Raw genomic sequence first — 15,982 nt, 5'->3', positions numbered from 1 at the left:
CTGTCATTGCCCACGTGAGCATTGAAGTCCCCCAGCAGAATGAGGGAGTCTCCGGTAGGAGCATTCTCCAGTGCCTCCCCCAGAGACTCCAAAAAGAGTAGGTACTCTGAACTGCTGTTTGGCGCATAGGCACAAACAACAGTCAGGACTCGTCCCCCCACCCAAGGCGGAGGGAGGCTACCCTCTCGTTCACTGGGGTAAACCCCAATGTACTGGCACACAGCCGGGGGGGCAATAAGTATGCCCACACCTGCTCTGCGCCTCTCACCACGGGCAACTCCAGAGTGGAAGAGAGTCCAACCCCTCTCAAGAGTACTGGTTCCAGATCCCAAGCCGTGCGTCGAGGTGAGTCCGACTATATCTAACGGTCTGATGAAGTTTCAACAATAAACAACAAACTTTGTATTATGAGAAAGAACCAGACTCATTCTTTAGGAATCCGAAAATAAGCTCTATTTTACGAGTTATGCACGAATTCGGATTCTCCTATAAAACGAATTCCTTAACTCAAACCAAGTTAAGACTGCTTTGTCCTTCATATTTATTCATGTCTAATCAAGTTTCAATGATAAACAACGTTGTACTTTGTAGAATGAGAAAGAACTTCTTCAGCAATAAGCATCTCTCGACAAATGACGAAATACAGATTTTGCTATAAAATTAATTGCTATCAGCCTGACTTAAAACTGTTTGTCTTCCTTATTTATCCACTTCAAATCAAGTTTCAACAATTAAAAATTTTTTGTAGTTTGAGAAAGAACAACTTAATCTTGAGCAATCAGTATAAAAAGAAGGTAAGCAAAGGTGCGAATGTCAAACCATACATGATCAAAACAGGGAGCGGAGGTGTTTGGCTGAGACAAGGTGTGAATGTCCACCCATAATTAATGAAAAGCGGGCAACAAGTAGGTTCGAATGCCCAACCATACATCATCAAAAGCAAGAGTGGATATGTTCAGCTACAAGAAGGTTTGAACGTCTGACCATAGTTTGTAAAAAGCGGGTAAGAAAAGGTTCGAATGCCCGAACATACACCATCAAAGGAGGGAGCGGAGGTGTTCCGCTGTAAGAAGGTGTGAATGTCCGACCATAGTTGGTAAAAAAACGGGTAAGAAAAGGTTAAAATACCCGACTGTACACAATCAGTAGCGGGTGCGGAGTTGTTCGGCTACTAAAAGGTGTGAAAGTCCAACCATGGTTTGTAAAAAGCGGGTAAGAAAAGGTGCGAATGCCCGAAAATGTATGATCAAAAGAGGGAGCGGAGGTGTTCGGCTGCAAGAAGGTGTGAATGTACACCCATAATTAATGAAAAATGGGTAAGAAAAGGTGCGAATGCCCAACTATACATAATCAAAAGCAGGAGTGGATGTGTTCGGCTCCAAGAAGGGTTGAATGTCTGACCATAGTTTGTAAAAAGCAGGTAAGAAAAGGTTTGACTGCCCGAACATACACCATCAAAAGAGGGAGCGGAGGGGTTCCGCTGTAAGAAGGTGTGAATGTCCGACCATAGTTGGTAAAAAGCGGGTAAGAAAAGGTTAAAATACCCGACTGTACACAATCAATAGCGGGAGCGGAGTTGTTCGGCTACTAAAAGATGTGAAAGTCCGACTATGGTTTGTAAAAAGCGGGTAAGAAAAGGTGCTAATGCCCGACAATGTATGATCAAAAGAGGGAGTGGAGGTTTTCGGCTGTAAGAAGGTCTGAATGTCCAACTATAATTTGTAAAAACCGGGTAAGAAAAGGCTTGAAAGCCCGACTATACACCATCATAAGCGGGAGAGGAGGTGTTCAGCTGTAAGAAGGTGTGAATGTCCACCCATAATTACTGAAAAATGGGTAAGAAAAGGTGCGAATGCCCAAACATACATCATCAAAAGCAGGAGTGGATGTGTTGGGCTACAAGAAGGTTTGAAAGTCCGACCATGGTTTGTAAAAAACGGGTAAGAAAAGGTGCGAATGCCCGACAATGTATATTCAAAAGAGGGAGCGGAGGTTTTTGGCTACAAGAAGGTTTGAATGTCCGACCATAGTTTGTAAAAAGCGGGTAAGAAAAGGTTCAAATGCCTGACAATACACCATCAAAAGCGTGAGCGGAGGTGTTCCGCTGTAAGACGGTGTGAATGTCCGACCATAGTTGGTAAAAAGCGGGTAAGAAAAGGTTAAAATACCCGACTGTACACAATCAATAGCGGGAGCGGAGTTGTTCGGCTACAAGAAGGTGTGAAAGTCCAACCATGGTTTGTAAAAAGCTGCTAAGAAAAGGTTCGAATGCCCGAATATATACCATCAAAAGCGGAAGCGGAGGTGTTCGGCTGCAAGAAGGTGTGAACGTCCGACCAAAGTTTGTAAAAAGCAGTTAAGAAAAGGTTCGAATATCCAACCAAACATAATCAAAAGCGGGAGCAGAGCTGTTCGACTGCAAGTAGGTGTGAATGTCCAGCCATAATTACTCACAAACGGGTAAAAAAAGGTAGTATTGCCAGACCATACATGATCAAAACAGGGAGCTGAGGTGTTTGGCTGTGACAAGGTGTGAATGTCCACCCAAAATTAATGAAAAGCGGGCAAAAAGTAGGTTTGAATGCCCAAGCATACATCATCAAAAGAAGGAGTGGATGTGTTCGGCTACAAGAAGGTTTGAATGTCCGAGCATAGTTTGTAAAAAGCGGGTAAGAAAAGGTTCGAATGCCCTAACAAACACCATCAAAAGAGGGAGCGGAGGTGTTTGGCTGTGACAAGGTGTGAATGTCCACCCAAAATTAATGAAAAGCGGGCAAAAAGTAGGTTTGAATGCCCAAGCATACATCATCAAAAGAAGGAGTGGATGTGTTCGGCTACAAGAAGGTGTGAAAGTCCAACCATGGTTTGTAAAAAGCTGGTAAGAAAAGGTTCGAATGCCCGAATATATACCATCAAAAGCGGAAGCGGAGGTGTTCGGCTGCAAGAAGGTGTGAACGTCCGACCAAAGTTTGTAAAAAGCAGTTAAGAAAAGGTTCGAATATCCAACCAAACAAAATCAAAAGCGGGAGCAGAGCTGTTCGACTGCAAGTAGGTGTGAATGTCCAGCCATAATTACTCACAAACGGGTAAGAAAAGGTAGTATTGCCAGACCATACATGATCAAAACAGGGAGCTGAGGTGGTTCAGCACCAAGGTGTGAATGTCTGACTATAGTTTGTAAAAAGCGGGTACGATAAGGTGCGAATGCCTGACAATGTATAATCAAAAGAGGGAGCAGAGGTTTTCGGCTACAAGAAGGTTTGAACGTCTGACCATAGTTTGTAAAAAGCGGGTAAGAAAAGGTTCGAATGCCCGAACATACACCATCAAAGGAGGGAGCGGAGGTGTTCCGCTGTAAGAAGGTGTGAATGTCCGACCATAGTTGGTAAAAAACGGGTAAGAAAAGGTTAAAATACCCGACTGTACACAATCAGTAGCGGGTGCGGAGTTGTTCGGCTACTAAAAGGTGTGAAAGTCCGACCATGGTTTGTAAAAAGCGGGTAAGAAAAGGTGCGAATGCCCGAAAATGTATGATCAAAAGAGGGAGCGGAGGTGTTTGGCTGCAAGAAGGTGTGAATGTACACCCATAATTACTGAAAAATGGGTAAGAAAAGGTGCGAATGCCCAAATATACATAATCAAAAGCAGGAGTGGATGTGTTCGGCTCCAAGAAGGGTTGAATGTCTGACCATAGTTTGTAAAAAGCAGGTAAGAAAAGGTTTGACTGCCCGAACATACACCATCAAAAGAGGGAGCGGAGGTGTTCCGCTGTAAGAAGGTGTGAATGTCCGACCATAGTTGGTAAAAAGCGGGTAAGAAAAGGTTAAAATACCCGACTGTACACAATCAATAGCGGGAGCGGAGTTGTTCGGCTACTAAAAGATGTGAAAGTCCGACTATGGTTTGTAAAAAGCGGGTAAGAAAAGGTGCTAATGCCCGACAATGTATGATCAAAAGAGGGAGCAGAGGTGTTCGGCTGCAAGAAGGTCTGAATGTCCAACCATAATTTGTATAAACCGGGAAGGAAAGTTTCGAAAGCCCGACTATACAACATCAAAAGCGGGAGCAGAGTGGTTCAGCTGCAAGAAAGTCTGAATGTCCATCAATAATTGCTTTAAAACATGAAAGAAAATTTTCGAATATCATCCGCACATGATCATAAGAAGGAGAGGAGGTGTTCAGCTGCAAGAAGGTGTGAATGTCCACCCATAATTCCTGAAAAATGGGTAAAAAAAGGTGCGAATGCCCAACCATACATTATCAAAAGCAGGTGTGAATGTCAGATCATAATTTGCAAAAAGCTGATGAGAAAGGGTGAGAATGCCCGACTATACACCATCAAATGCGGGAGCGGAGGTGTTCGGCTCTGAGTAGGTGTGAATGTCCGACCATAATTGCTGAAAAATGTGTTAGAAAAGGAAAGAATGCCGGACCATACATCATCAAAAGCGAGAGAGGTGGTGTTCGGCTGCAAAAAGGTGTAAATGTTCGACTAAAGTTTGTAAAAAGCGGGTAAGACATGGTGCGAATGCCTGACAAGGTATGATCAAAAGCAGGAGCGGAGGTGTTCAGCTGCAAGAAAGTCTAAATGTCCATCAATAATTGCTAGAAAACATGAAAGAAAATTTTCGAAAATCAAACCGCACATGATCATAAGTGGGAGAGGAGGTGTTCAGCTGCAAGAAGGTGTGAATGTCCACCCATTATTCCTGACAAATGGGTAAGAAAAGGTGCGAATGCCAAACCATACATTATCAAAAGCAGGTGTGAATGTCAGATCATAATTTGCAAAAAGCTGATGAGAAAGGGTGAGAATGTCCGACTGCACACCATCAAATGCGGGAGCGGAGTTGTTCGGCTGTGAGTAGGTGTGAATCTCCGACCGTAATTTCTGAAAAATGTGTTAGAAAAGGTAGTATTGCCAGACCATACATGATCAAAACAGGGAGCGGAGGTGGTTCAGCTGCAAGAAGTTGTGAAAGTCCAACCATGGTTTGTAAAAAGCGGGTAAGAAAAGGTGCGAATGCCCGAAAATGTATGATCAAAAGAGGGAGCAGAGGTGTTCGGCTGCAAGAAGGTGTGAATGTACACCCATAATTACTGAAAAATGGGTAAGAAAAGGTGCGAATGCCCAACTATACATAATCAAAAGCAGGAGTGGATGTGTTCGGCTCCAAGAAGGGTTGAACGTCTGACCATAGTTTGTAAAAAGCAGGTAAGAAAAGGTTTGACTGCCCGAACATACACCATCAAAAGAGGGAGTGGAGGTGTTCCGCTGTAAGAAGGTGTGAATGTCCGACCATAGTTGGTAAAAAGCGGGTAAGAAAAGGTTAAAATACCCGATTGTACACAATCAATAGCGGGAGCGGAGTTGTTCGGCTACAAGAAGGTGTGAAAGTCCAACCATCGTTTGTCAAAAGCTGGTAAGAAAAGGTTCGAATGCCCGAATATATACCATCAAAAGCGGAAGCGGAGGTGTTCGGCTGCAAGAAGGTGTGAACGTCCGACCAAAGTTGGCAAAAAGCAGTAAAGAAAAGGTTCGAATATCCAAACATAATTAAAAGCGAGAGAGATTGTGTTCAGCTGCAAGTAGGTGTGAATATCCAGCCATAATTACTCACAAACGGGTAAGAAAATGTAGTATTGCCAGACCATACATGATCAAAACAGGGAGCGGATGTGGTTTAGCTGCAAAAAGGGGTGAATGTCCAACTAAAGTTCAAATATATTAACAAAAGCGGGAGGAGAGGTCTTCGGATTAGAGTGGTTGAAATTTCCAACCATAATCTATAAAATGCGGTGAAAAAAAAAAGGTGTGAAGGAATGAATTTTATAGCAAAATCCGAAATCAGGCATAACTCCGCAAAAGGAACGTATTGCTCAACCAAAGGGATTCTCATTCAGGGTAATATGAGGAACTTTATGCTTGATACATTTTAGACACGGATAACTATGAAGGACAAAGCAATTTTAACTTGGTTTGAGCAAAGCAATTCATTTTATAGGAAAATCCGAAATCGTGCAGGACTCATGAAAGTAAGCTTATTCTCGGATTCCTGATCCTCCAGTGTTGCTCTTTCCTATACTGCAAAATACAGCCTTGTTCTTTGTTGAAATCGATATAGACATTGATAAATATGAAGGACAAAGCAGTTTCCACTTTGTTTGAGTGAAGGAAATAATTTTATAGCAAAATCCCAAATCAAGCAGAACGTATGAAAATAAGCGTGTTTTCGGATTCCTGATCCTTCAGTTTTGCTATTTCTTCTACTGCAAAATACAATGTTGTTCTTTGTTGAAGTCAATCTAGACATTGATAAATATGAAGGACAAAGCAGTTTTAACATAGTTTGAGTAAAGGAATTCATTTTATACATAAAATCCCAAATCATGCAGAACGTATGAAAATAAGCTTATTCTCGGATTCCTGTTCCTTCAAGTGTTGCTCTTTCTACTACTGCAAAATACAATGTTGTTCTTTGTTGAAGTAAATCTAGGCATTGATAAATATGAAGGACAAAGCAGTTTTCACTTGGTTTGAGTGAAGGAATTCATTTTATACATAAAATCCCAAATCATTCAAAACGTATGAAAAGAAGCTTATTCTCGGATTCCTGATCCTTCAGTGTTGCTTTTTCTTCTACTGCAAAATACAATGTTGTTCTTTGTTGAAGTCGATCTAGACATTGATAAATATGAAGGACAAAGCAGTTTTAACTTGGTTTGAGTGAAGGAATTCATTTTATACATAAAATCCCAAATCATGCAGAACGTATGAAAATAAGCTTATTCTCGGATTACTGATCCTTCAGTGATGCTCTTTCTTCTACTACAAAAACCAGTGTTGTTCTTTGTTGAAGTCAATCTAGACATTGATAAATATGAAGGACAAAGCAGTTTTCACTTGGTTTGAGTGAAGGATTTGCAGCTGAAAACCTCCCGCTCCCGCTTTTGATTGTGTATAGTCGGGCTTTCGAGCCTTTTCTTACCCGGTTTTTAGAAATTATGGTTAGACATTCAGACCTTGCAGCCGAAGACCTCCACTCTCTCTTTTGATCATACATTGTAGGGCATTCGCACCTTGTCTTACCCGCTTTTTACAAACTATAGTCAGACATTCACATCTTGCAGCTGAACCACCTTAGCTCCCTGTTTTGATCATGTATGGTCTGGCAATACTACCTTTTCTTACCCGTTTGTGAGTAATTATGGCTGGACATTCACACCTACTTGCAGTCGAACAGCTCTGCTCTCGCTTTTGATGGTATATATTCGGGCATTCGAACCTTTTCTTAACTGCTTTTTGCAAACTTTGGTCGGACGTTCACACCTTCTTGCAGCCGAACACCTCCGCTTCCGCTTTTGATGGTATATATTCGGGCATTCGAACCTTTTCTTAGCAGCTTTTTACAAACCATGGTTGAACTTTCACACCTTCTTGTAGCCGAACACCTCCGCTCCCGCTTTTGATGGTGTATAGTCAGGCATTTGAACCTTTTCTTTCCCGCTTTTTACAAACTATGGTCGGACATTCAAACCTTCTTGTAGCCGAAAACCTCCGCTCCCTCTTTTGATCATACATTGTCGGGCATTCGCACCTTTTCTTACCCGTTTTTTACAAACCATGGTCGGACTGTCACACATTCTTGTAGCCAAACACATCCGCTCCCGCTATTGATTGTGTACAGTCGGGTATTTTAACCTTTTCTTACCCGTTTTTTACCAACTATGGTCGGACATTCACACCTTCTTACAGCGGAACACCTCCGCTCCCTCTTTTGATGTTGTATGTTCGGGCATTCGAACCTTTTCTTACCCGCATTTTACGAACTATGGTCGGACATTCAAACCTTCTTTTAGCCGAACACATCCACTCCTGCGTTTGATGATGTATGGTTGAGCATTCGCACCTTTTCTTACCCATTTTTTACAAACTATGGTCGGACATTCACACCTTCTTGCAGCTGAACACCTCCTCTCCCGCTTATGATGATGTGTGGTTTGATATTCGAAAATTTTCTTTCATGTTTTCTAGCAATTATTGATGGACATTCAGACCTTCTTGCAGCTGAACACCTCCGCTCCCGCTTTTGATGATTTATAGTCGGGCTTTCGAGCCTTTTCTTCCCCGGTTTTTACAAAATTATTGTTGAACATTCAGACCTTCTTGCAGCCGAAAACCTCCGCTCCCTCTTTTGATCATACATTGTCGGGCATTCGCACCTTCTCTTACCCGCTTTTTACAAACCAGGGTCGGACTTTCACACCTTTTAGTAGCCGAACAACTCCGCTCCCGCTATTGATTGTGTACAGTCGGGTATTTTCACCTTTTCTTACCCGCTTTTTACCAACTATGGTCAGACATTCACACCTTCTTACAGTGGAACACCTCCGCTCCCTCTTTTGATGGTGTATGTTCGGGCATTCGAACCTTTTCTTACCCGCTTTTTACAAACTATGGTCAGACATTAAAACCTTCTTGTAGCCGAACACATCCACTCCTGCTTTTGATGATGTATGGTTGGGCATTCGTACCTTTTCTTACCCATTTTGCAGTAATTATGGGTGGACATTCACACCTTTTTGCATTTTAACACCTCCTCTCCCGCTTATGATCATGTGCGGTTTGATATTCGAAAATTCTCTTCCATGTTTTCTAGCAATTATTGATGGACATTCAGACCTTCTTGCAGCTGAACACCTCCGCTCCAGCTGTTGATGGTGTATAGTCGGGCTTTCGAGCCTTTTCTTCCCCGATTTTTACAAATTATGGATGGACATTCAGACCTTCTTTCAGCCGAAAACCTCCGCTCCCTCTTTTGATCATACATTGTCGGGCATTCGCACCTTTTCTTACCCGCTTTTTACAATTCATGGTCGGACTTTCACACCTTTTAGTAGCGGAACAACTCTGCTCCCGCTATTGATTGTGTACAATAGGGTATTTTAACCTTTTCTTACCTGCTTTTTGCCAATTATGGTTGGACATTCACACCTTCTTACAGCGGAACACCTCCGCTCCCTCCTTTGATGGTGTATGTTTGGGCATTCGAACCTTTTCTTACCCGCTTTTTACAAACTATGGTCAGACATTCTAACCTTCTTGTAGCCGAACACATCCACTCCTGCTTTTGATGATGGGTATTCAAACCTACTTGTTGCCCGCTTTTCATTAATTATGGGTGGACATACACACCTTGTCGCAGCCAAACACCTCCGCTCCCTGTTAGGATCATGTATGGTTGGGCATTCGTACCTTTTCTTACCCATTTTGCAGTAATTATGGGTGGACATTCACACCTTCTTGCATTTGAACACCTCCTCTGCCGCTTATGATCATGTGCGGTTTGATATTCGAAAATTCTCTTCCATGTTTTCTAGCAATTATTGATGGACATTCAGACCTTCTTGCAGCTGAACACCTCCACTCCAGCTGTTGATGGTGTATAGTCGGGCTTTCGAGCCTTTTCTTCCCAGATTTTTACAAAATATGGATGGACATTCAGACCTTGTTTCAGCCGAAAACCTCCGCTCCCTCTTTTGATCATACATTGTCGGGCATTCGCACCTTTTCTTACCCGCTTTTTACAAACCATGGTCGGACTTTCACACCTTTTAGTAGCGGAACAACTCTGCTCCCGCTATTGATTGTGTACAATCGGGTATTTTAACCTTTTCTTACCTGCTTTTTGCCAACTATGGTCGGACATTCACACCTTCTTACAGCGGAACACCTCCGCTCCCTCCTTTGATGGTGTATGTTCGGGCATTCGAACCTTTTCTTACCCGCTTTTTACAAACTATGGTCAGACATTCACATCTTCTTGCAGCCGAACACTTCCGCTCTACCTTTTAGTGTTCTATGGGGTATTGACACCTTTTTTTTCACCGCATTTTATAGATTATGGTTGTAAATTCTCACCCACTCTTATCCGACGACCTCTCCTCCTGCTTTGGTTAATATATAGTCGGGCATTCGAACCTTTTCTTACCCGCTTTTTACAAATTATGGTCGAACATTCACACCTACTTGCAGCCGAACACCTCCGCTCCCACTTTTGATGGTGTATAGTCGGGCTTTCTAGCCTTTTCTTCCCCGGTTTTTACAAATTATGGTTGGACATTCAGACCTTGCAACCGAAAACCTCCGCTCCCTCTTTTGATCATACATTGTCAGGCATTTGCACCTACTTGCAGCCGAATACTTCCGCTCCACCTTTTAGTGATGTATGGTTGGCATTTGCACCTTTTCTTACCCTTTCTTACCCTACTGATTGCTTAAGACTAAGTTGTTTTTTCTCAAACTACAACATTTTTTTAATTGTTGAAACTTGATTTGAAGTGGATAAATAAGGAGGACAAACAGTTTTAAGTCAGGCTGATAGAAGGAATTAATTTTATAGCAAAATCTGTATTTCGTCATATGTCGAGAGATGCTTATTGCTGAAGAAGTTCTTTCTCATTCTACAAAGTACAACGTTGTTTATCGTTGAAACTTGATTAGACATGAATAAATATGAAGGACAAAGCAGTCTTAACTTGGTTAGAGTTAAGGAATTCGTTTTATAGGAGAATCCGAATTCGTGCATAACTCGTAAAATAGAGCTTATTTTCGGATTCCTGAAGAGTGAATGCGAAGTAGACTTTAACACGGCTATGGGAGCGAGCCGAGTGTGGGCTAACCGGGAGAATTGCTTGAAAGAAACGCGACACCGAATGAGCGATCAGAACAAAGCCTCAATACGGGATTCTCGTGGTGTTTTTGTTGCTGCCTTGTCTTTTGCACGGAGTAAAAGACAAGGCAGCCATCGAATAGGGCCCGATTGTTCCTAGTTGGTCAGCCGAGGAGCAAGGGGGGGGGGGGGGGGGGGAGCAAGCGTCTCAACCAAGCAAAGCTCACCATGGGGAAGGTGGCTATGACAACTAGCCTGATGCCCTGCTCCCGCAGTGACGGATAATCGTACTCTGGTTTCTCTTCATAACGTACAAGTCTTTCGCCTTTTACTAAAGATTTCTGTGGAGAGCAGCACTAATGAGTTGTTTCTATTTTTGGCAGGCTTTACCTTTGCGGGTGAAGCCCTTTCTGTCTGTGCAAAAGAAATCTTCTTACTGTGCAGAGTGACTTCTCTGAGTAGAGTCGCCTTACTTGTTGCGACTGTGCCGATGTTCGAAGCTGGAGTGCAAAGTTGTTGCTTGAATGGTGCTTGCTGGAGCGTGCGGGAGTGCAAAGTTATACCATTTAAAAGGGCTGAAGAGTGCTCAGTGCAGCGGGTGGGCGACACTCTGGCCACCTTGAAAACCGAGGTTACATCCACTACCAGGGGCAGCCCAAGTTCTGCCGCAAGTGTGGTGAGCATGGGCACCTGGTTGAGGCTTGTACCAAGGTGTTATGTGGGAAGAGCAGAGAAATTGGGCAAACTTTTGGAGAGTGTCCAAATGGCAGGAAATGTAATCTCTGTGGAGAATTAAATCACCTCTTCAGAGATTGCCCTAAATCTTTTGCCAACAAATTAAAGACGGTAAAGCCACAGTCAAGCCAACAAAGAGAAGGACCAAAGGTGGCAGTTGGTGAACAAAGTGAAGAGGTTGACCCAATAAATTCAAACTTCCCGCCAAAAGCTTGGATTGGAAGTGAGGAGCAAAAAGGGGAGGGGCCTGTAGAGGCCTCACCACTCAGTGTTGAAGTCTGTGAGAATTCACAGGCAGAGGGTGGAGCTACGCTAAATGAGGAGGAAGAGCAGACAGGTGAGTCTAGTGAAGATACTCACCTCCCCGAAGGTCAACAGCCGAAGAGGACGGCATCTGAGCCTCTGATTCCCCAGTGGTATCAGAGAAGAGGGGAAGGGTTAGGTCCCTTTCAGACAGTTCTTCAGTGGAAGAACCTAGAGTCTTCCCCTCCGACTCACCAAATGAGGTCTCCTTTCTAACTTCAGCTCTGCAATCAACCCCCAGGGACTCAAAGTTAAATGCAACATTGCGTCAGAGGCCAACACCGAGAGTCCGAAAAGGAAATATAGATCACCCTACTCACTTTTCACCTAAAGAAATGAAGGAAGAGCTAGTTTCCCAAGAAATAACCTGTGTGTAATTTGTTTTGATAACTTAGAAAAACGAAAATGACATACCTACTTTCCTTTATGCTTTTAATGGTTCTCACCTTCTCAACACTAAATGTGAGAAGTGTGAAATCAAAGACAAGAGCCCAGAGTATTTTATCCTTCTTAGACTCCATAAAATCAGATGTGTTTTTAATACAAGAATGTGGACTACCTTTTTTAAAAAACCATAGACAATGGGAGGAAATGTGGCCCCATTTATCGATATGGAGTGGCTCAAATCAAAATAAAAATGATGGTGTGGCCATTCTAATTAAAAATCCGCATGTTCTGGTGAAAGGTAGCACAGTGGTGAGAGACGGACGGGCACTTTTAGCACACTTGAATTTTATGGGGCAAGACTTTAACCTCTTAAATATTTATGGTTTCAATGGAAAAAATGAAAGGTATGACCTTTTAGAAGATATACAGCTTTACATGCTAGGGCAAGTACCTTTAGTTGTAGGAGGGGATTTTAACTGTATCTTGAGCAGGAAAGATAGAAAAAGAGCAGGGGTAGATTTTAAAGTGGATAAGACTTCGATTTTACTTCAGGGCATATGCAGGGATTTTAAGCTTACTGACTGTTTTAAAACCATGCATCCCAGAGAGGAGGGCTTCACCTGGTTTAGTCATGATGGCACCAGAGCCTCTCGCATTGATTATTTCTTTACTAGAGATTGCCCACCCACTGATGTTAGATTAACCCCTGTTTTCTTTTCAGACCACCTTATGCTCTCCTGCACCCTTTCACCCCCTTCTGGTGTGACGGTAGGAAGTGGTCTGTGGAAACTCAACTGTTCCCTGTTGGAGGATGAAATCATAGTCAGTCAGTACAGGGAATGTTATAAAGAGTGGCAGACCCTTCAAGACCTCTACGAAACACATGCACAATGGTGGGAAATGGTGAAGGAAATGACCCAGACTTTTTTTAAACAGCAAGGTAAACATAAAAAAAGGAAAGAGAATAGATGTATGATGGGACTACATAAACGCTTACAGCGCTACTTTAAACTAAATCAGTGTGGCATAGACTTTAAAGAAGAAATCAAAGATGTCAAAAAGGAAATGTCAGTTTTAGCAGAAATAAAGAGTAAAGGAATTTTTTTAAGAAGCAGGGAGCAGGAAATTGAGGAAGGTGAAAAAGAAAGAAAGTTATAAATAAAAAGGAGTGTATTCAAAATCTAAAAAGAGAAGATGGGTTTTTAACAAAATCCACACAAGAGATGATTGAAACTGTACATACCTTTTATAGTAACATGTACAAAGAGAAACCAGTGCACTTGGAAACATCGGCAGAAATCTTAAAATTCGTTGACAAAACCGTAAAAGAGAATGCACACTTGACACAGAATTTTACTGCTTTAGAGTTAAAAAAATGCCTAACAGGTTTTAAGAGAAGTCGAACTCCGGGTTTAGACGGGCTTCCTGCAGAATTCTATCTGACCTATTGGGACCTTTTATCATCAGACATTTTAGATGTTTTTAAAGATTTTGAAAAACTCGACCGACTGCCTGACAGTTTTAGAGTGGGAATAGTGACTCTACTTTATAAAAAAAATGATAAGACTGACCTAAAGAATTGGAGGCCCATCACACTTTTAAACTTAGACTGTAAACTTTTTAGCAAGGTTTTAGCGACACGGATGTCCTCTGTTTTAGAGGAGGTAATTCACCCAGACCAAGCTTGTGCCATCTCAGGGAGACAACTCACCGACAGCCTCGTACTGATTCGAGACATCATTGATTACGCTAGAGACAGAAACACCCGGCTTGTCATCTTAAATTTAGACTTTGAAAAAGCATTTGATCGGGTCTCGCATCAATATCTCTTTCAGGTGTTGCAGCCATCGAAAAGGGCCCGATTGTTCCTACTTGGTGAGCTTTGCTTGGTTGAGACGCTTGCCCACCCCCCCTGCTCCTCGGCTGACCAAGTAGAAACAATCTATTCGATGGCTGCCTTGTCTTTTACTCTGTGCAAAAGACAAGGCAGCCACAAACACCACGGGAACACCGTATTGAGGCTTTGTTCTGACCACTCATTCGGTGTCGCGTTTCTTTCAAGCAATTCTCCCGGTTAGCCCACACTCGGCTCGCTCCCATAGCCGTGTTAAAGTCTACTTCGCATTCACTCTCTTTTCTCTGCAGACTCTTGGGATTTTATCTATAAAATTAATTCTTTCACTCAAACTATGTGAAAACTGCTTTGTCGTTCATATTTACCATGTCTAGAAAGATTTAAACAAAAAAAACAACGTTGTACTTTGCAGTAAAAGAAAGAGCAAATCTAATGTTTCAGGAATCCGAGAATAAGCTTACTTTCATGAGTTCTTCACGATTTCGGATTTTGCTATAAAATGAATTCCTCCACTCAAACTAAATTAAAACTGCTAAACCGCTAATCTGTTATATGTAAGGCAGATGTCAAATTCACAGAAATAGGATCTAAGGGTATTCGGCCAATCGAGCTGTAGCAGCTTCGGTAAAAGAGTATAAGTTGAAGAGTTTGTGAATAAAGGTGTGCACACACATAGTGAGCTGTATGAAAATAGGCAGGGAGCAATGCCGGCTGCCGGCTATATGTTCTTGTATGTTGTCTGACTGTTTGATTTGAATGTGTTGTGTAAGTGTCCTGAAATGTTATATGTTTGGGCTGTGTGACATGCTTAATGCTTGTCAGTAGCTACCCACTTATTCATATATAGCAACTGACAACATAAGAAGTCTGGACATACTTTGATAGTAGTTGTAGAAGTATCCTTATTGATAATAGATAAACTAATTCATAGTGATAGAACAGTAGATGAACAGGTGCCTGCACGTCTCACGAAAATAAAATGGGTGTATGATTGCTGACGGCAGAGCAATACTGCCAAACTTATGAGTTCTTGTGGCAAACTTGATTCAGTGTCTTGACGTGTATACGCTGTTTCGCTGACTTGATTGTCACAAGAAACAAAGTGTGTTTGATAAGATCCGACCATTTTATTACGGGAGGATCAGTATGTATGGATTCTGATGTGACTGATAAACCCATTCGTATCTTAAGCATAATCTAATACGTGAGACAACGCCCTGGCACACAATCAAAAAAAAAAAAGAGAGAGCGGTTTTGTGTCCCCACAGTCCATAATGTAGAAAAGAGAGAAAAAAGCCTTTCTGGTTTGGTGTGTGTGCTCATAGTGCAGAGTGTAGAGAAAAGAGAGAAAAAAAAGCCGTTTTGGTGTCACGGGTGTTGTGACTTACACACACACATTTCTGAATTGAGAAAAGAAATTATTTTAGAGGAAGCAGTAGAGTTTAGATCCCACATTTGTTGATAGGCATTCATTTATTTCTTCACTTCTGATGAAGTTTCAACAATAAACAACAAACTTTGTATTATGAGAAAGAACCAGACTCATTCTTCAGGAATCCGAAAATAAGCACGAATTCGGATTCTCCTATAAAACGAATTAATTAACTCAAACCAAGTTAAGACTGCTTTGTCCTTCATATTTATTCATGTCTAATAAAGTTTCAACGATAAACAACGTTGTACTTTGTAGAATGAGAAAGAACTTCTTCAGCAATAAGCATCTCTCGACATATGATGAAATACAGATTTTGCTATAAAATTAATTTCTTCTATCAGCGTGACTTAAAACTTTTGGTCCTCCTTATTTATCCACTTCAAATCAAGTTTCAACAATTAAAAAAAATTGAAGTTTGAGAAAGAACAACTTAATCTTCAGCAATCAGTATAAAAAGAGGGTAACAAAAGGTGCAAATGCCAACCATACATCACTAAAAGGTGGAGCGGAAGTATTCAGCTGCAAGTAGGTGTGAATGTTCGACCATAATTTGTAAAAAGTGGGTACGAAAAGGTTCGAATGCCCGACTAAATA

General features: G+C 41.9%; 1 non-coding gene across 1 annotated transcript; it reads left to right on the top strand.

Annotated features, from left to right (window-relative positions):
• Positions 1 to 10,960: 10,960 nt before the first annotated feature.
• On the top strand, positions 10,961 to 11,074 carry LOC140265936 (U5 spliceosomal RNA). Its single transcript, XR_011906616.1, has one exon. It is a non-coding gene; the product is annotated as a U5 spliceosomal RNA (small nuclear RNA).
• The last annotated feature ends 4,908 nt before the right edge of the window (positions 11,075 to 15,982 follow it).

Source organism: Leuresthes tenuis, unplaced genomic scaffold (genome assembly GCF_036924035.1).
Source record: "Leuresthes tenuis unplaced genomic scaffold, fLeuTen1.0.hap1 SCAF_12, whole genome shotgun sequence".
NCBI lineage: Eukaryota > Metazoa > Chordata > Actinopteri > Atheriniformes > Atherinopsidae > Leuresthes > Leuresthes tenuis.
The sequence above is the reverse complement of the archived record's forward strand: the minus strand, read 5'-3'. Positions and strand labels throughout refer to the sequence as shown.